The following is a 21,539-nucleotide window of genomic DNA, read 5'->3' on the forward strand; positions in this document are numbered from 1 at the left end:
TATTTAGCCTCTCCGATCTTCAACTTCCTCATCCACGGGAGTGACCTGTCTGGTCATTTGTAAGAATTAAGTAAGGAAATAACTGTAAAACACCTAGAACAGTGCCTAGTATATACTAAGCAATATTTTATCATCAAAAAATCTCTTGTGAGGATTAAATGTGATATTTATTACCTACACAGTCCTTGGCACAGCGTCTGATACATACTTAACACTCAATAAGTGGTAGTATGTATCAGAAGTAGAAGTAAGATTTTAGTATTGGCATTTAATAATACTGGAATTAGTACTGGCATTAATATTCATGGTGTATCGCTATTAGTATTGTAATTGGTATTGGTTTGGATAGCAATAGTGGTATCAGCACTTAGTATGATGTAATCCAGGAAATCATGCCAAGATGAGGGACCCCTCCTCAAGGTGCCATTGCATTGTGGAACCCCCTTCCTGCCTTGTCTGAAAAAAGTTTTTGACTGGGGCCCACCATCTTTCTTTGGGCCTATCCTAGAAATGGATTCCAAACCAACAATTCCATGGCTACGTACAATGATGGCCAGAGACTTAGTGCCATTATCCTTGGGTTTAGGCAATAGGGCCATGCAATACTAATAGGACAGCTCTCTCTCTCAATAACATCCACCAAAGAACTCACTATATCTGCAACAGATACTGCCTTTGGCCCCCACAGCCACCAGCCCAGCTCTGAAAAGGCCAGCTATTTCTGTACTCAAGCTGGGTCCATTAAGAAAATATTCAATAGTCCATGGGTGTCAGACTGGCTCAGTCAGTTAAGCCTCTGCCTTTGGCTCAGATCATGATCTCAGGGTCTGGGATCAAGTCTCCATCAGGCTCCCCACAGAGCAGGGGAGCTTTTCCCCTGCCTCTGCCACTTGTGCTTGCTCTCTTGCTCTCGCTCTCTCAAATAAATAAATAAAACCTTAAAAAAAAAGATAAAACATTTAATAATCCAATGATTTATTAATTTGTGAGTGGTGAAAAAAACTTTCCATAAAATCCCATTGTCCAGAATGTCTAGAAATAACTTCTCGAACTTAGCTACATTCCTTGGGAACAGAAATTACCCTAGAACCATCTGTAAATCACTGACCGGCTATGATAATGCCATGAGAAGCATCTAGTTTTCATGTTCACCTCAGAAATTCTGAGCTATCTCACATGGAGTGAAAGAACTTTGCCCACTTAAACAATGATCTCAGTCACCATTAACTAAATGCCTACTATATGCCAAGTGTCTCATAAAATACCCCTGTTTCTCATAGCAGTCCTGTGAAGAAGTCATTATTGTCTCCAATTTGTGAGCAAAGAAACAAAGTCCCATTTTTTCAGCAATTTTCACCAGTTCACAAGGTTACTAGGTAGATGAACTAGGATTCAAACCCAGGTCTTCCCAGCTCCAGAATCTTCTTTATCCTCCACTTAAAGTTAGACTTGCCAAAGTTGATAGGAAGAGCCATCACCTTCCGGGAGTAAATCTCTCTTCATATTTCAGGGTCAGCTGAGCAAGAGCGACAATGCTGAGCTAGCACATTAGGGCTGACAACAGAGGAAAAGGGGAATGAATAAAGCAAGAACAGTTAAAATGTCAGTCTGAGTGACAGGAACAACAACAAGGCAAGCAGGACAGTAACAGTAGTGGTGGGAAAGCCGAGAGGTCACCAGGCCTAAGGGATGCAGCTCAGAGGCCCAGAGTGCAGAGTTATCCTGAATGCCAGACTCGGCCCTCCCTATGCCCCACTTACACACACACTGACTGCCTGACCTGAATAAAGAAGGCAGACCTATCAATGAGCAGGCGCACCAGTTAGACTCAAGTAGCAAGGGACAAGGGAAATGTCACAAGGTGACAGAGCCAGCCAAGCTGCACCCAGACCCAGACAGAAAATAACTTCTTACACTTTTTAAGAAATTTATACTCACCCAGAAGCACCTGGATGGCTTAACTGGTTAAGCATCCAACTCTTGGTTTCCCACTCAGGTCATGAGCTCAGGGTCATGGGATCGAGCCCCCCATAATGCTCTGCACTCAGTGGGGAGTCTGCTTGAGATTCTCTCTCTCCCTCTCCCTTGGCCCTTTCCCCTACTCTCGCTCTAAATAAACAGATAAAATCTTAAAAGGAATGAAAGAAAGACAGAGAGAAAGAAAGAGAAAGAGAAAGAAAGGAAGGAAGAAGGAAGGAAAGAAGGGACTCGTCCAAAGGTTGTCCTGGACTTGTCTCTGCAAAGACCTCTGTTCCAATCATCCCTGAATAAACAATTCCCCAACCTAGCCCACCAGTCCCCAAGAATAAGGTGCACCAGGGAATTGATGAGATTTAAATATCAGCTTTTTTTTCCACTTGAGGTAGAGTAGAGGGAGACAGCAGTGAGGGAAAAGGAGGTCCTAGGGGATTTTGTGGGGCACATGAACTTTGTTTCCAGAACTCACTTCCTTCTCTGCATTTGCACCTCCCCATCTCTTGGCACATTTACTCTTTCATCCCTAATATCTGGCTGATGAAAGTTCTCCTGTCAAGGACTCCCTGTAAAGGTTTCTTCTCCCCCAAGAACTCCCACCCCTTACAATGTATCTCTTTATTCTCTTCCCTCTCTTCCCCCCTCTCTTCAGAGCTCCCTCTCCTTCAGTTTAGGTATTAGAGAAGCAGTTGATGATTGATAATTAAACTCATCAATTCCAAGTGTAAATGAAAGATCTCCCACTTCAGGGAACCCTCTAGATGAGTGTCTGATAGGAACCATGTGAACACTGTGGAGAAAACATCTCACACCGGAAAGCCCTTTTCTCAAGCACACCTTGTTTTTATTTTGGGGTTTTTTGGTTTTTTTTTAAGATCCATTTATTTATTTATTTATTTATTTATTTATGAGACAAAGAGAGAGAGCGCATGACCGTGTTAGGGTGGGGGAGGGGCAGAGGAAGAGATTCTCAAGCAGGCTCCCTGCTTGGCAGGAAACCAGACTCTTGGCTCAATTCCATGGCCCATGAGATCACAGCCCTTGAGGGCATGAGCCTTGAGAGCATGACCATAGCTGAAACCAAGAGTCAGAGCCTCAGCTGACTGAGCCACCCTGACGTCCCCTTAAGCACATCTTTGAGGGAGTCTTGATAAAGAGTGGAAAAACAGAGGCGTTAGCAGCGCCTCCTGGGAGTAGGAAGGAATTAGAAAACCCTGGGTTCTCTCCAATGACCACAGGGTAATAATGTAGGCAAACTGGGTTTGGCTGGGTTAGGGAGTGCTCCCTGACCCAGGTGCTCTTGGACGCCCTCCAGGATATCAGTGCAATGACTACAACGTGCTGGGAGGCAGAACGCGGTGATAACCGAAAACAGGCCAATTTTGCTAAAAGCAAAGCTATTCCAGCACTCTGCTGTGGGTGTTGTCTCTGGCACTGTTTACTAAGAACTGGATTCTGGGGTAGCTGAAATGTCCAGATCCAAGCAACAGGCTGATGGAGAAGGAGGAGCTACCAGCTGATTCCTCCCTCAGTGGGGGAGGAGGTGAGCCCTTGCCCCTCCTCTTAAGAGAAGAATTCAAGGGAACCTCTTGTCCCTCCTACTCTCAAAACCACTTCTCTGTTCCCCACCTTACACTAGAAAAACACAGCTATGAAAGCCCTTGAGTAACAGATTCAAGAGCCTTCAAAGAGGCTCTGAGAGTAACTTCTTACTCTTCTTCATTTTAGTTTTCTCTGTCTTGGCTTGGCTGTACAAAATAATTACAATGACACATTAAAATGAACTACTTACCATTTATGCCTTGTTATCATGCAGCACAATAATTATTATGGCTATCATTAAATATATGTCTAACTTCATTAAAGGTATTATTTGATTAGAATCCTAAACTCTGTTCACAGATGCTCATATTTCATACTTTATTGCTCAAGCGGTATGATCATTCACTCACAATTTTAAAAATATTAGGAGAGCCATTAATTAAGAGACCAGGTTTCAGTCCCAACTCTGATTATAATTAGCTGTGTGATTTTGGGCAACTCCGTTAGTCTCTTTAGGTCTCAATCTCCTCAAATATCGAATGAAGTAATTGGACTAGAAAGCTCTCTAATTTACCATCTATATCTAAAAGTCCAAACTGTTGTGCTTATGAAAACATTTTAACATTATTAGGGAGACTTTTTAGAACCTTATACAACCTCAAATATTTTTTATAGAAGCTACTTATGTTATGATATCCTGCCATTCACTGAGCATTGTATCTGTTCTAGGCACTATCTCTGGCATTTCCCAACAAGGGGCTCATTTAATCTTCTTAACAAACCTATTAGGTACATACTATTGCCCTGATTTTAGAGGTAAGAAGCCTGAGGCTCAGGCTCCCAAAGTCAGCAGAGCTAGAATTCACATAATAAGACTTCAAAATTGGTGTTCTTCAAGCCATATCTTGATGTCTCCAAAATAATTTTGCATAATGTAAATGGAGTAAAAGATTGGTTTTAGTTATTTGCAAATTTGAAATACATCTTGGAATTTGCATGTATGTATTTTTCCTCTCCCAGACTTCCCTGTCCCCATCTCCTTCTCCTTCCTCTTCTTCGGCCAAATTTCCCTAAAAATTGACTTTTAATCATCTGTTTCTTTCTCATAAAATAAAAATTTTAAATGGCTACAAGCGTGCCTATTACCAGAATTAACTGGTTATTGAAATACCTGATCAATTCAAATTTACTGACTTATGCTAAAAATCAAAAATCACACAGAAAATGTCCTATAATGATTTGTAATCTATATGCAGAGAGAGAATTCAGTGCAGTGAGGTGCATAGGCTTTGGAACTAACTAGATAAAGTTCAAGTACTAGCTCTGCCAAGCAAAAGTCCTGTAACTTGTAGTTGATTACTAAACTCCACAGGTTATAAGTTTACTCATCTGTTAAATAGATGCAGTAATGCCTGACTCCCAGAGTAATAGTAAGGACCAAAGGTGTTAATGTAAGTGAAAGTAGTTACAACAGTAAGAATAAATTGCTGATTAGCACCGTGTACTGTGGTAAATATTTTGTTGTATCATCTCATCAGTCCTCACAGCTGTGTATGACTGAGTCCTGCCATCCCCATTTTATAGATGACAAAACTGATATGGCAAGGTTAAAGAGTTTGCCCAACTCATGCAAACAGAGAATGGCAGCGCCCGGATTTCAGCCTAAGAAGTCCGTCTTTAAGACCTAGACTCAAAGTGAGGTGCCTGACAGAGAAGAGAAACTCAGTAAAGATATGTTTCTTTCACCCGCGTAAATGTTTAAAAAGATTTATAGTAAGAAACTGGTCAACACATTATTTGATGGAATGAATTTAATTTCTAGCCTTAAAAGTCCTAGATTTTGTAGAGAATATCGTATCTGACTGTTGGAAAGTATAGAGTGACCTACTTCAAGCAAAGCAGCTTTAAATAAGGTCTGTTTTAAATAGCACGCCCTAGAGTATTCCCCACAAAAATTGCCAGCCATTTATCAAGTGAGCTACCAGTGTATGTGTGTGTGTGTGTGTGTGTGTGTGTATGAGAGAGAGAGAGGGCGGGGGAGGGGGGCGCGGGGGGGGGGGAGAGGGGGAGAGAGAGAAAGGGCATCTCATCCACTGATTTGTTCTTCTGACATTTGGTAAGTAGAATTTTGCCTTTGTCTTTGATACCAAATAATTTCATCTGAACTTGAGCTTGAACACAATATGAATCAACATTAGTCACACTTGGGACGCCTGGGTGGCTCAGTTGGTTAAGCAGCTGCTTTCGGCTCTGGTCATGATCACAGCGTCCTGGGATCGAGTCCCACATCGGGCTCCTCGCTCCGCAGGGAGCCGGCTTCTCCCTCTGACTCTGCCTGCCACTCTGTCTGCCTGTGCTCGCTCTCTCTGACAAATAAATAAATAAAATCTTTAAAAAAAAAAAAAAGATTAGTCACACTTTAGGGGAAAATATTTAGGGATCTGACACTCTTATTAGACTTCTAATTTTTTGTTACTTGATTTCTACCAAATGGCACAAATCCCACAAAGGAAAAAAAAAGAAAGAGGGAAGGAAGGAAAGAAAGAAACTCAAGCCAAGGCAAAAGGGTACAGCCGCAAATACCCAAGTCAATGGGAGAGTATTTAAAAAATTAATTAAAACAAAAAATAAACTAAATGTACATCAAGTACTTCAAAGATAACAATAAATGGAGACGAGAACACAACTGTTCATGTATTTATTATATACACAAAAATTCAGGTATATATTCTCTAGTTCTGGTGAAGAATGAATCTAGTCCTGCAAATGAGAAAAGAAGTAGGTGGTTTCTTCGGAAATAAAATGTATTCCTTAGCAGGAAGTAGTAATTGGGAAGAGAGTCTGTGAGCTTGGGGATGTGGGCAACAGACAAACAACGTGACATGACGTCATATGGAGCAGGGCAGAGATGCCCCTTCTGGTTAGAAATCACCAGTTCTAGGTTCTGTTTCAGCCCTGCTATGTAAGTTACCATGTGGTTTACAGTAAATTATGTAAACTCCTTTAATGCATTAAAAATGATGGTATGACCACAATTAGGCTTAGGCTACATAGTGCATTTGAAACTCTTAATTTAGAAATGCAGTTTGAATGAAGTATCAGTAACATGATGTCTTCCCATCACTATTTGACTTTGTTTTCAATGCATTTAAGGTGAGTTGAGGCTAAACATGCATATTTCAAATGCGATGGTTAGCTCCGCACTTGAGGTGAATAAGAAGAGATGTGGATAGAATATTTTTGCTAAAGGGTCTCTTCACTTGGGGTTACCCTTCATGTTTAAAAAAAAAAAATGTGTGTGTAAAATTGTGGACATATAAAGTCTGTTGGCTGGGGTGGGGTGGGGGGTGGAGTGTTAAGCCGGAACAAATAAAAGTTCCAGCAAATCATACAGCCCACATCCTCAATTCTGTTTCCTTGACTGACGCTAGATATGAAAAAATTGAAATGCTAATTACAGTGGGATTCAACAGCAGGGAGGAGGAGAAAGAAACCGAACTGATCACAATTTTATTTTCATTTAAATCAGTTTGTTAATTGGGTTAGAATCCTCCTGCTGAAAGATGGAGAAGGAGGAGGACCATCGATTAGTTTATTTTTAGCTAGTTGCTACAAAATTTTCCAGTGCTTTTTTCAGCTGGGAGTCCAAAGAGGAGTAAATGAGCTTTAAGGTAACAAAAGTTTCAAGCTTCTTTCTCACCAGCCACTTCCTTCTCAGGAACCTGGAGTTTGATGTGAGGACATCAGACCCATTACCACGCTCCTTGCTCTGCTCCCAAGCCTCTGGTGCACGTGAAAGAAAGTTTTACCTTCCCCAGTTTTAATATATTGCAGTTGAGCTCTTTATAATTTTACAGCATAAACCACAGCCTCATATATATTAATTTCAAACTATTTATGGCTCACCGTTTTTTTTCTTCCATGAATAATGCATAAGAGAATAAAACATATGGAATCCGTCTTTTATTTCTCTACCAGCAAAAACAAAAATAAAAATGAAAAACACCTAGACCAGTCTTTGCTGAACAGCTTTCCATCCAGAAGAAGGCTGACGGCTGAGAAGTGGTCGGTGATGGATCCCCCAATACTTCAATTCTTGTGTTTCTCCCAAGACCCATCTCGTCGTCTGCCTTGTGTTGTTATTATTCTTCATTCTTCTTCATTCTCCTTTAAGTCTTGAATTTCTGGCGAGCATCATCCTTGCTTATCCCATGTTTTCTTACTCCCCAGGACCAACCTCAATACATCACAGACAATATAAACTCAACATATTTTGCTATCATTTTTTGTAGATAAGGAAATAGAGAAAGAGCCAGCCTTGCCCAAAGTCTCAGAGTTGGCTTTGTGGTCTTTGTCATTCTATTAAATGGGCCGATGAACTGATCCCTGTCATTAAGTTACTGTATCAGAGAACTTGAAGTGGAAGTTCCCAGAGTTGCCTGGCTACACTCACATGACTTCAGGCCATTCGCTGTCAGCCGCAAACCTCACAGCCTTTGAGGTCCCTAAAAAGCTTGATCGCTGTTTTTCATTGGCATGATTGGCGCAGGGACGTTCAACTCTGTTTACTCAGATTTGCCTCACAGCACAAGGTTGTCAGTTGTCGTAACGTGAATGGGGCTGGGCTGCTCCACCAGTATTTGGTGGCTGGCTTCCCAAAATGGCCAGGTAATACAGGAAATGGCAGGTGACTCACTTCTCGTGGCCCACATTCTGAGTCATTGTTCGCCAAATTCCTCCAGAGAGTGCGAAGGAAAAGACCAAGCTGGAGCCTCCCAACCCCAGGGAACTGTGAAATAAGTCACTTTTGCCTTTTCTCTCATCTCCTTTTCTCCTCTGTACTGCCTCTCCAGCCCCACTTGACCCTCAGGGTGCCAGGCCTGGTCACTATCATTCTTGTCTTCCCCAGACTCAGACTTTCTCCCTCCTGATTCTTCAAGGACTGGGTGTTCATCTCAGAAAAGGAGTTCTTACTCTTGGTCAAGGCAGTCTCTTCCTTACCAAGAAATACATTTTCATTTTGTGACAGCCTGTGACAGTTAATGCCCTTACTTTCATTCTCTAATCCAAGGGTGGCAAGTAGGCAGCGGCCTGGTGGTCGAGCCTGGGATGCTGGGCTGAATGCTGGGATGCTGGGATGCCGAAGCCATTCCCAGGCTCAGCAGTGAAGAGGGCTCTGCTGGAGAGTGGGCGCTCTGGGTACGGGCAGGTCGGCCATGTGTCCGTCATCCCTGACTTCAGAGGAAGTATTTCCAATGGTAGGAATCTCCAGAGAGGCAGGATGAGAGGAACCATCACAGCCGACTCCTGGTGACTGATACAGTTAAGTGGATCAGACACTAGGGCATTCTGCAAATTATGTCACTTAAGAAGCTTCAGACTTTATCATAGGCAGGGTCCGTTTCAGCCAGAAACATCATCCACAAATATAATATCTTATGAGTTTTTAACTCATTTATATTATGGAAAGTACAGTTCCAGTTGCATATAATTTTTATTGTTTTGTTCAAAAGTAAAGTGTGAGGGGTGCCTGGGTAGCTCTGTCATTAAGCGTCTGCCTTTGGCTCAGGTCATGATCCTGGGGTCCTAGGATCGAGCCCCACATCAGGTTCCCTGCTGTGCCAGAAGTCTGCTTCTCCCTTTCCCACTGCCCCTGCTTGTGTTCCCTCTTTCACTGTGTGTCTGTCAAATAAATAAATAAAATCTTTTAAAAAAAGAAAAAAAAGGGAGGGGGTGTGTGAAAATCTACCTTTTTGTTCTAGTTATAAATTGACTGATTACTTACTGTCTTATTTTCTCTGTAGAGTTCCAGCTGAACACTTTATTTTTAATATCCCTTTCTTTTTTCTTTTTTATTTAAGATTTTATTTATTTACTTGAGAGAGAGAGAGAGAGCACAAGCAGGGGAACTGCAGGCAAAGGGAGAAGCAGGCCCCCCACTTGAGGTTCAATCCCAGGATCCTGGGACCATGACCTGAGCTGAAGGCAGATGCTTAACTGACTGAGCCACCCAGGCGCCCCAGCATCCTGCTCTATAAGCAATGTTATCTAATGTTATTGCCTAGCTACCACATACCACGGAGCTGAAAATACTGCAGGAGTTGAAAAGTAACCTTGATTTCCCATGTATTCAGAGAAATATGAAATATTTGAGAAACAAATGAATTCTCATCTCTACCTTACATGTCTGATGGGTTTCCAAGGAAGTACAGGACTCATTACTTGCATTTGACTTCTATTTAATTTGCAGAGGAGTCACCTCTGACAATGGCAAAGATTCAGCTACCACCACCAAAGTTCTTGTGGGGACCCCTTACACTGTTGCACTTGCCATTGAAGAGGAGCCTGTTTCAGGGGCACCTGGTTTGTTCAATTGGTAGAGAGTGCAACTCTTGACCTTAGAGTTGTAAGTTCGAGCCCCATGTTGGGTAGAGAGATTACTTAAAAGAAAAGTCTTGAAAAAAAATAATAAAACAAAAAGAGGGCACTGCTTCAAAGCCTATTCCTCTGGAACCTACCAAAATGACCATTGCCTGTGGATTAAAGCCATTACCAGCAGCCAGGAGCAATTTGCCTCCACTATCACGGCTACCATATAGACACCAAGTCACCTGAGATGCCACCAATGCAGCCTCTGGAGGAGTAAGGCCAGCCCAAGAAAACCTGGAAAGTGGAAAAATGTGTCTTCTGTGCTAATCTTTCATTGTCATCTAAGAAAGACTCCAAGCCTTGATGGGGTGGAGACCATGACTTTCTTACTCATTTTTCCATCCCTAATATCTAGCAGAGTTTGTGGTACCTCACTGGTACTCAAGAAATCATTATTGAATGTGTAGATGATGGATAGAAGGATGGATGGACGGATCAATGGACAGAAGGTTGGGTGGATGGATGGATAAATGAATGTTGTTCCCTCCAGATGCCTTATGTTAACATGTTGATGTGAAACAAACAACAAACCCCCAGATGGTTGCAGTCAGGGGAAACATTTGATAGTTTGACACAGGAAATAACTATCAAGCAAATGAATTTTTTTTTTAGTAACAGGAGAAGGCTTTTTGATGCAGCACTCAACCTGAAAGTTGTTTTCTTCCTGTCAAGGTTAGGGCAGTATGACACATTGAAGAAAAAGAAAAGAGATTCCTGGGTATTAGCAGACAGCTGTAGAAATCAGCACTGGAGAATTTTCCTTGCACTCCAGGAAAGCTTCAATAGTCTACACCATAGCAAATAGGAATGAGATTAGCTAGAGCTCTTTAAACACAGTTCATAAAGACACCCTACCTAAAGTCTCAGGGCAGAAGACTCTTAAACTCCATCGATTATACATGACTTTTCAACCCTGATAATAGAAAGTCAGCACTCTACAGCAGATCAGTGGGGGGGAAAGGATGGAACTGGGCATAAAACATTATGAAATCCCCCAAAGAAGCTCAGCAAATAGTGTTGGACTAAGAGATTTCTTCTTTCTTAATTATTTTTAGCTGTGGTTTTACTGGTGGTAATTCAGTCAAGATGACTGAGTATAGGACAGAAACAGCTTTATTGAGGTATAATTTACATACCATAAAATTCACCCATTAACAAGTATACATTCCACAGATTTTAATAAGTTTATGCAGTTGTAGGAACATTGCTACAATCTAGTTTGAGAACAGCTCTCTCACCCTCAAAATTCCTGTCATCTCCACTTGCAGTCAATGGCCACTCCCATGCCCAGCCCAGGTAATTACTATTCTGTTTCTCTGTCTTTGTAGATTTGCCATTTTCAGAAATTTCATATAAATAGGGTCATGCAAAATATAGTCTTTTGTGTCTGTCTTCCTCAACTTTGCCTGATGTTTTTCAGGTTCACCTATGTTGTCCATAGATCAATAATCTGGGGGGGGGGGGGGCGATTGCTGGTTGGTATTTGTGGTACAATACCACATTTTGTGCAATGGGCATTTGGATTTTTTCCATTTTTAGCTATTATAAATAATGATTCTATGAACATTTTTATACAAGTCTTTCTGTGAGCATATGTTATTTGTTTCTCTTGGGGTATATACCTAAGAAAAGAATTGCTGGGTCATACACTAAATATATGTTCTACTTTTTAAGATGTTGCCAAACATTTTGCCAGATTGGATGTGCCATTTTACATTCTCACCAGCAATGCGCAGGTGCTCTAGTTTCCCCATATCTCCCACAAATCATTCCTTTGAATCAGTTGTTCTGGAGGCTTTATAGTGGAATTTCATTGTGATTTTTAATTTGCATTTCCCAAACCAAGGATGTTGAGCATCCTTTCTTGTGTTTATTAGCCATTCAGTGAAATGTCTTTCAAATCTTCTGCCTGTATTTTTAATTAGGTAGCTTATCTTATTATTATTGAATTGTAACTGTCCCCCCCCCCCGACACAAGTCCTACATCAGATATATGGTTTACAAATATTTTCTCCCAGTCTGTGGCTTATCTGTTCATTCTCCTAACAGCACCTTTTGAAAAGCAAACTTTTAAAATTTTGGTAGTGGCTGATTTACCAATTTTTTCTTTTATGGGCTGTGCTTTTGGTGTTGCGGCCATATTTTTTTGTTTTTATTTCCCTTGTTTTACTTCTTAATGTTTTTATATCCATATTTTTTAATTAGTTGTATCTATATTTATGCCTAAGTTAAACTAAATAGATACTTTATAACAAAGTGTTTATCTGATGGCCTTCCTCTTTCTTTCATAAAGTTACACATAAAAAAGAGCTCCACTGGGTATTTTTAAAGTGAGGTGGACTGTTTGACAATTTCAATAAATATTATGATGCCTCAAAAGCTAGAAAAGAGGGACACCTGGGTGGCTCAGTGGGTTAAAGCCTCTGCCTTCAGCTCAGGTCATGATCCCAGGGTCCTGGGATCTACCCTCCCCCCCCCCACCCCACCCCCCACCCCCGCATTGGGCTCTCTGATCAGCAGGGAGTCTGCTTCCCTTCCTCTCTTTCTGCCTGCCTCTGCCTACTTGTGATCTGTCTGTCAAACAAATAATAAATAAAATCTTTTTTAAAAAAAAATTTTTTTAAAGATTTTATTTATTTATTTGACAGAGAGAGATCACAAGCAGGCAGAGAGGCAGGCAGAGAGAGAGGAGGAAGCAGGCTCCCTGCTGAGCAGAGAGCCCGATGGGGGGCTCGATCCCAGGAACCTGAGATCACGACCTGAGCCGAAGGCAGCGGCTTAACCCACTGAGCCACCCAGGCGCCTCCTAAAAAAAAATTTTTTTAAGCTAGAAAATAATAGGAATTTGTTAAGGGCTTACTGCATGTCAGGCACTGTTTTAGGCACTTTCCTGATTTTAATTCATTGAATCCTAATGGTCTCATGTAGTAAGTACTTTATTACCACCATTCTAGAGGGGAGGAAACAGACACAGAGTATACTTACTAAAGTTGCCCAAGAAGTGGCCGAGCTGGGATTTGAGCTCAGGCAATCTAGACCCAAAGTCTGAACTGCCAACTGCTATGCTATCCTGCCTATAAGCAACTTCCCCTATAGAACGACTCTCCATGTAACATCTCTTTCTGTGGGGCTATGTGGAGGGTATCTAATACAGTGTCACCCCTGCCCCTCGTCTCTGCCCACAGGGAGGGCTCCTGTTTCTGTTGCGTGAATTTCCCGCCGCACCAGTCCCTTCCCCTCCCCTGCTCAGCCATTGCTGAGTAAGCCAACTGCCAAGGATAACCTAAGCCAAGCACATTCTAGTTTCACTCTCACTTGAGGCTTAAGAAACACTGGAACCAGGAGTCACGTCAAATCACTGGATTTCCATAGGTGGGGACCTTTACCAACTGCCACTGCAGTCCCAGGTCGTGCCTTGACGCCTCCCTTTCTGGTCCATAATTCCATAGTTCCCTGAGGTACCCCAGTTTTCTTCTCATACTTCCCCTTTCTACTTAAGGAAGCTCAGGTTGTATCTGTTACTAGCAACAAACAGACCGTCACTACCACAGGCAGCCATGCCTGTCCAGGGTCCTCACGCTGCCCCTCGCTACGTGGGTTTCAAGACCTCTGCCCAAACCTGCCAGCTTCACTGACCCCCCTCACTGAGCACTAGTGACACTTGTCAAGTGTGTCTTTGCTGAGGCTATGATCATCTTTCCAGGCTTTCCAAGAGACAACCAGCTTATCTCATAAGCAAAGAGTGCTAATGAGAGAGAGCTGAAAGAAACCCAGTCTCTCTTTCCTACTCCTAGGTAGCCTGGGCTTACAATCACATTTTTGTTTTCCAAACCGAGTGGCTTTAATCGTAGCCACTTCGGGTCAGAAAAGAGGAGAAGGACTACTTCTGGGCCAAGGGGTTTTTTATGCCCCCTCCATTTGCTTTCACGGGGCAGTAGCGTCTTCCCTCTTAGTAGAGGGTGGGCTGGAGGGCAAAGAGCCGTCATGACATTCCACCAGTGTTAGCCGTAGTTCCCAGGGGTGACTTCAGAACCTGCAGCAGCTCCAAAAGTGACCCTAGCCCTCGGGACAGTAAAAAGTGCAAGACATTGTAGTTTGGGGCCTATGGTTTGAGATAAAGAGCACGGACATTGGAGCCAAATCAACCTGTATTGAAATTGCAGCTCTTTGCGTGCGCGAGCGCACGCGCGTGTGCACACACACACATGCACACACACACACACACACACACACACACACACACACGGCAAGAGTCGGTTTCCTCATCTTTAAAATACAGTTGAGGGGGCGCCTGGGTGGCTCAGTGGGTTAAGCATCTGCCTTCGGCTCAGGTCATGATCCCAGGGTCCTGGAATGGAGCCCTGCACCAGGCTCCTTGCTCAGCAGGGAGCCTGCTTCCACCTCTTCCACTCCTGCTTGAGTTCCTGCTCTCACTGTCTCTCTCTCTCTCTGTTAAATAAATTAAATCTTTTTTAAAAATTAAAAAAATAAATAAAAATAAAATACAGTTGAGGACAGTGACAACGTTGGTAGGTCAAGGATTGGTTAGTGTAAATCCTGGCACACCATTTTCTCTATGTTATTCAGGTTTACCCCCTTTTTTTTTTTTTTAAGATTTTGTTTATTTATTTGACAGAGAGAGATCACAAGTAAGCAGAGAGGCAGGCAGAGAGAGCAGGGGAAGCAGGCTGCCCGCCAAGCAGAGAGCCTAATGTGGGGCTCGATCCCAGGACCCTGGGACCATAACCCATGCCGAAGGCAGAGGTTTTAACCCGCTGAGCCACCCAGGAGCCCCCAGGTTTACCCTTTTTAAAAACAGCAACCCCACAGCTCTTTCTACTGTTTCTCTCTCTCTCTCTCTCTCTCTCTCTCTCACACATACACACAGAATAATTCATGAAAGGATCATAACTGAGTGTTAAATTAAGACATTTCACAATTATCATTTTGTAATTAGTCGAGTCAGTAGACCCACACCTGGCACCAGTTTTCTAGAAAGACATTCTAGGCCAGACAAAATGTTCCTGTAGTTGCAACCTGGAGAGTATCTCCTGGATTCTGCCACAAATGTTACCAAACAATTAAAAAAACTGCTAACATTTCAGAATATTCAAAAATCAATATTAATTTCCTTGCTGCTTATTTTTGAGCTGTTGAAACTGGCTGAAAATTGCCCTTCCCAAACATATATAAAAGAGGTTCTTTTATATTTATTCCAATATCTTTGCTCTTTCCACCAAACTGCACACTGGAGCTTCCTCCCTTCCATCAGACTCTCTAGATCAGCTACCTTTGTTGCTGACGTGGGGTACCCCCGCCCCGGAATCACATAATTCAGACATCTCAATCTGGAGGAAATTCCTAAAAATGCATCAGAAAATCTATGTAACTAAATGATAATAAAATCATAGTGGCTAACATTTTTTGAGTAGTGGCTATGTGCAAGGCAAGGTGCAAAGGATTTTAAATAAATTGTTTTATTTAATCCTCAGAAGTCTGTAAGGTATGTACTATTCTTATTCCAATTTCTAGGTGAAAAAAACTCAAACGTAGGGTGTGGAAATAGCGTAGGTTCTCACAACGAATGAAGTACTGAGTCAGAGTTTAAACCCAGGCCTTCTGACTCAGAGCCCAAGTTCTTCATCAAGACGTTTTTGTACTGGGGTGAAATATACATAACCCCAAATTGACCAATTTAACCACCTTTAAGCGTACAGTTTTGTGGCATTAAGTACATTTACATTGTTCTGCAGGCATCACTGCCACCCATTTCCAAAATATTTTCATCTTCTCACACTGAAACTCTGTACCCATTCAGCCTTAACTTCCCCTCACATCATAGCCCCTGGCAACCACCACACTACTTTCCATCTCTATGAATTTGACTACTCTAGGGACCTCATATAAGTGGAATCTTATAGTATTTCTCCTTCTGTGGCTGACATTTCATTTAATATACTATCTTCAAAATTCATTCCATACTGTAGCAAGTGTCAGAACTCCCGTCCTTTCTAAAGTTGAGTAATATTCCATTGTATGTATATATTACATTTTGCTTATCCACTCCTCCATTGATGGACATTTGGTTTGCTTTTATCTTGGCTATTGTGAATAATGCTGCAATGAACATGGATAGAATAAATATCTGTTCTTGTCCCTGCTTCGAATTCTTTGGGGAACACACCCCTAACCAAGATATTTTAAATACTTTTCTTCTCTTTGCTATTGGCCACTTATTCTTTGCTTTTGTTTGTTTGTTTGTTTTTTGCAGATGTTTCCATTTATGAAGCACTTATCAATGTGTAATTACCTACACAGATTCCTCTGTCATCTTACACAGGAGGAGGTTGGACTGTCTCACATCTTTGGTAAATGTAGACACATTCAGGCAGGCTAGTGAAGCAGACAGAATTTTTCAAGCCAAATATATTTTAAATGCAATTTCCCTCCCTTGGCTACCATGATCTTTGGACATGCTTTCCTAGGCATTAAGAACATGACAAGCTGCTGAAGAATTTAGATAGAGACAGTTAGGAAAGGGATTCTAGTGAAAAAAAAATGTGGTTCTGAGGTCTACTGAGAAGCAGGAAGGAAATGTATAAGCACATTGGTGATGTTCAAGTCTGTCTTTAAAAAGGCAAAGGATATAATTTAAAAAGAAAAAAGAATTAGACAGGATCGGTTAGAGTGGGTCACTGAAAAATACACGCCCTTAGAAGGCTTCTTCTGCCACTGTTAAACTTCTTTCAGACTTGAACCAATTCTTATCAGAATCCCACTAAATAATTACTTTCTCAAATATATTTACCTGAGGCCAAAATAATCTATTCCCCCTGATTATACACTCAGGTAAGGACTCTGTATTTTCTTTTCCATCTGGACAAAGAAACTACTAGAATTTCCTCTGGATCTTCACCCCCTCCCCTGCAAACCATCCTTCATTACTCCATCACTATCTTTATTACCGCCACAGTGTAGCCAGGTGGGGAGACCAAGAGCCCCTCAAAAAGACAGACCTTGCCCTGCCTCTGACTAATACTATGGCCCCATATTTTTCCATAGTTTCCCTCAATCTCTTTCTTACCATAAAAACAGAGGCAAAAAAAAACAAACAAACAAACAAAAAAACCCAACTCAAAGAGTTTTTCAAAAGATGAAGTGAGATAACTTCTTAGTATGTAGTGTATGCTTAAGGCTTATTAACTGGACTTCTTGCCTGTATTTGGGGATGGATGAATAGTTTTCAATCCATCTTCTATATTTTCTTCACATAATGTAAATATGTGAAAGCGAGGTCCTTACTTTCTCAAGCTTGTATTTATAGATAAAGATGTGTAATGAAAAGCTATAGGAGTTTTGCCACAGAATGCTTATGAAGACATTGATGGAAAGTGATGTCATTTGTACAGAAATTGAAGGATAAGGAAAGACACATTGCAAGAGAGAAAAATACAAATAGTCATTTACTCAACAAAAGGAAGAGAGACTATTAGAGATTAAGAGAGATTTAATAGGCAAAATAAGTAAATGTAATGTTTGAACTTGTTTGGATGATAAACTTAATAAACCAATAGTAAAAATTCATCTTTGATACAATCAGGAATTTTTTTGGACTAAAATCTTTATTAACTCTTCAGGCTCTGGTTTCTACTTCTTTCTTTCTTTCTCTGTTTAATCAGGATAAAATTGGTATATAACATTATATTAGTTTTAGATGTGCAACATAGTAATCAAATATTTGTATACATCACAATGGAAATATTTTTAATTTTAAAACTTTTTATTTTTCAGAGAGGGAGGGCAGGACGGGCAGAAGGAGAGAGACTCTTAAGCAGGTTCCATGCCTAGCACAGAGCCCAGGACTCAGTCTCACAACCCTGAGATCAAGACCTGAGTCAAAATCAAGATTCACACACTTAACGGACTAAGCTACCCAGGTGCCCCACAGTGGAAATTTTAAATATGGACTGTTTACTATATTTTGTTAAGGAATCCTTTTAAATTTTGTTAGGTTTGATAATAGCATTATGGTTATATTTCTTAAATGTTCTTATCTGTAGGAGATGTATACTGAAATTTTTACAAGGTTTTCCCTAAGGGAAGAGACAGATGAAACAAGAGTAGCAAAAATTAGGATAAATGTTGAAATTGGGTAAGGGGACTCATTAAACCCTCTCTCTATGTATATTCAAAACTTCCCAATATAAGAAAAAAAATTTTTTTAATCTTTAAGACCACTATTCAGAGAATGGAAATGGAAATGGAGAAGAGGGGTCATGTTGTAGTGATTTTGGAAGTAGAATTAAAAGGACTTGATAAAGAATCTGCTATGTGAAGTAAGGTAGAGGAAAGTGTTAGATTTCTATTTTAGGGAGCTGCTACCATCTATTGAGATGAGGATTCCTGAAGGAAGAGCAATTATGGGGGAGGTCAACCAAGGAATGTTTTCGAGAAGGCAATCTCTATGCATCCAGAGTTCAGCAGAGAATTCTGAACTGCAGACATAAATCTATGAGCTGCCATCATTTAGATGGCATATAAAGCCATGGGAAAGCCCAGAACTGCCCAGAAGAAGGTGTATAAGAAGAAGGTCTAGGATCAAGCTCCAGGGGACTCCAACCCTTAAAGTTCAAAAAGAAGAAGAGATAGTTCAAAGAAAGTGAGAAGAAAAAAAAGCCAAAGAGAAAAGAGGAAAGCCACTAGAAAAAGGTGCTATGAAAACTGAGGGAACAGTGTTATAAATGCTGATTAGTAGTAGTGGAAAGACTACAGGTATGCCTTGTTCCATTATGTTTCACTTTATTGAGCTTTACAGATACTGTGTTTTTTACAAACAAGGTTTGTAGCAACCCTGAGTCGAGCAAATCTTTTGACACCATTTCTCTAAAAGCATTTACTCACTTTGTGTCTGTATCACATTTTGGTAATTCTCACAATATTTCAAACTTTTTCATTATTACCATGTTTGTAATGGTGATCTGTGATCAGTAATTAGGACTTGCTGGGAGCTCAGATGAGGGTTAACACGTTTTAGCAGTTAAGTATTTTTATGTATTTATGTGAGAGAGAGAACACGAGCAGGGGCAGAGGGAGAGAGAGAGAAACAGACCTCCTGCTGAGTGTAGAGCCCAATGCACGGGGCTCCATCTCAGGACCCCAAGATCATGACCTGAGCCGAAGTCAGACACTGAGCCACCCAGGTGCCCCAGCAATAAAGAGTTTTTAAATCAAGATAGATACATTGTTTTTTAGACATAATGCTATTGCACACTTCATAGACTATAGAATATGTGTAAACATAACTTTGTATGCACTGGGAAGCCAGAAAAATTCAATATTGACTTGCTTTTTGTGATACCCATTCTATTTTGGCCGTCTGTTACCAAACTGGCAATATCTCTGATGTCTGTCTGTACTTTTAGAACTGTGTTTTAGTATCTACGGATTAAAATAGGCTTTTTAAAGCTTCCTTAATAACCAAGTCATATTTTAAGATACTCATGTTGTAAACTTTGTAACAGTTTCCACTGCATATGTATCTTCAAGTTATAAGCTACTAGCAGGAAGAAACTCCAGAACACAACCAATCTTTAATGGAGAACTGTCATAAGCAAGGCAAAAGGAAAGTTTAAGTAACGCTTGCTGAATTCTTACTGTTTGCACGAAATTTTAATATTTTAATACTACAGAAACCAACATTTATTGGTAATCTTTTAGATGACGACAGCTAACATTTATAGACTGCTTGCTTTGTGGTGGGCACTATCTGCATTGTTAACTCTTTTAATCCACCCAGCCAGTAATCCCATAATGCAAGTTCTATTATTGTATGCATTTTACCAAGGAGGAAACAGAGTTGCCATTCTAAGATGAATGGAGCCTGTGTTCAAACACTTGCAGTCTGATTCCAGAACCAATGCACTTCCTTGCTGCTCTGTGTTACTTTCATTTTTGTATCTGCTCTCTTATTTTTCAAAAGTTTAAAGCTGGGGCGCCTGGGTGGCTCAGTGGGTTAAAGGCTCTGCCTTCGGCTCAGGTCATGGTCCCAGGGTCCTGGAATCGAGCCCCACATCAGGCTCTCTGCTCAGCGGGAAGCCTGTTTCCCTCTCTCTCTCTCTCTCTCTCTGCCTACCTCTCCGCCTACTTGTGATCTCTCTCTCTGTGTCAAATAAATAAATAAAATCTTAAAAAAAATAAAAAATTTTAAAGCCTTACATTATAGATACAGTTACTCGCCTTTTAAAGATTACTGAAAAGGAATTTGGAAAGGTTAAATAACTGCCAGAGGTCACAAATCCACTCTGATCAGCTTGGAGGGTCTAACCAAGATTAGCAAGACCCCCCCCCCCCCGCCACCAACTACATTTTATTTCCACTGTGTGATGCCAGGCAGTATGGTAGCTGCAAAAAGTTGGAAGATAGGTCTTGGCAATCTCAGGATGGAGGGAAGACAAAAGCAATTTAAATAAGGTCATGTCTGATAAGTACCAAATGAGTGATACAAACAATATTATTAGGGAAATTCAGAGAAGCAAGAAACCACTGGGTCTTAAATAATGACTAAGATTTAGATAAGAACAAAAGAGACAGGAGAGATTTTCTGGATGAAAGAACAGTATTAATAAAAGAACAATTGGACAGCATGGTGCCAAAAGAAGGCAGACAAAGATAACAAATTTCAGCTCTGCCCACATAGTTTCATATGGCTGTGGCCACGTAGCCTTTCTAAGCTTTAGCTTTCTCATCTGCGTAATGGGTTATTAAAACCTAGCTCTCGGAATTTGGCCATTATTATTGAGGTATGTGATTCAGACACAGGATTCAAGGCTAACTTGACTAGAAGCCAAGTACTTGTATCATAATGATAAAGTCTGAGGAGATGCCTAACTTTAGAGCCTAATGATTACATTAGCTGTTTTATGTGGAGATGCCCCAAATTCTGAAAGTACTTGTATAGGGTTTTCTAAAGTCTTTCTTCATTTAAATTTCTTTTTAAAATTTCATGACAGGGGATATTTCATGAAGCTGGTTCTTCCAGTGGTTTTTCCCTTTAACATTCATTTACATGCCAGCTCTGGGAATGTCCTTGTCATTTGTATGGTTTTCCTTAGCCACAGCTTAAGAAAGGGGAAAATTTTAAGTGCAATCTATCTGTTCCTTATATCATAGACTTTAGCAATGACAAAACTATAGAATTGTTAGATTTACTTAATGTGGCATAGGCAGGTTTGATGGTCAAGCCTCCAACTGCTAAAATAGAATGCAGACAGAATTTGAAATGTTATTTTGAGACAAATATGTGGTTATTACACAGAGTAGAAAACATACCAAACTGCCTCATTTTTTTCTTATATATGAATACTTGGTTTCCCCAAAACAGAAATCTTAGAGGCATACAAACTACCCTTAGAGAGTATGAGTTCTGAGTTGTTTTCCTATAATAGCAATGGTCAAATAGGCTCTTACCAGGTCTCTGGTGTGATAAAGGGCAGAATTTATAAAAATGACCACACAGAGTTTGGAACACAGTGTTTGACCAAAAAAACCCAGAATGAACCTAACTGGAAAGTTAAGCCATGTTTTTTTCTCTTTCA

At 40.8% G+C, this 21,539-nt stretch overlaps 1 long non-coding RNA gene across 1 annotated transcript; it reads left to right on the forward strand.

Annotated features, from left to right (window-relative positions):
- The first annotated feature begins 11,149 nt into the window (after nt 1-11,149).
- LOC131839132 (uncharacterized) lies at nt 11,150-17,529 on the forward strand. Its single transcript, XR_009356823.1, has 2 exons — nt 11,150-11,241; nt 16,217-17,529. It is a non-coding gene; the product is annotated as an uncharacterized LOC131839132 (long non-coding RNA).
- The last annotated feature ends 4,010 nt before the right edge of the window (nt 17,530-21,539 follow it).

This window comes from Mustela lutreola, chromosome 8 (genome assembly GCF_030435805.1).
Source record: "Mustela lutreola isolate mMusLut2 chromosome 8, mMusLut2.pri, whole genome shotgun sequence".
NCBI lineage: Eukaryota > Metazoa > Chordata > Mammalia > Carnivora > Mustelidae > Mustela > Mustela lutreola.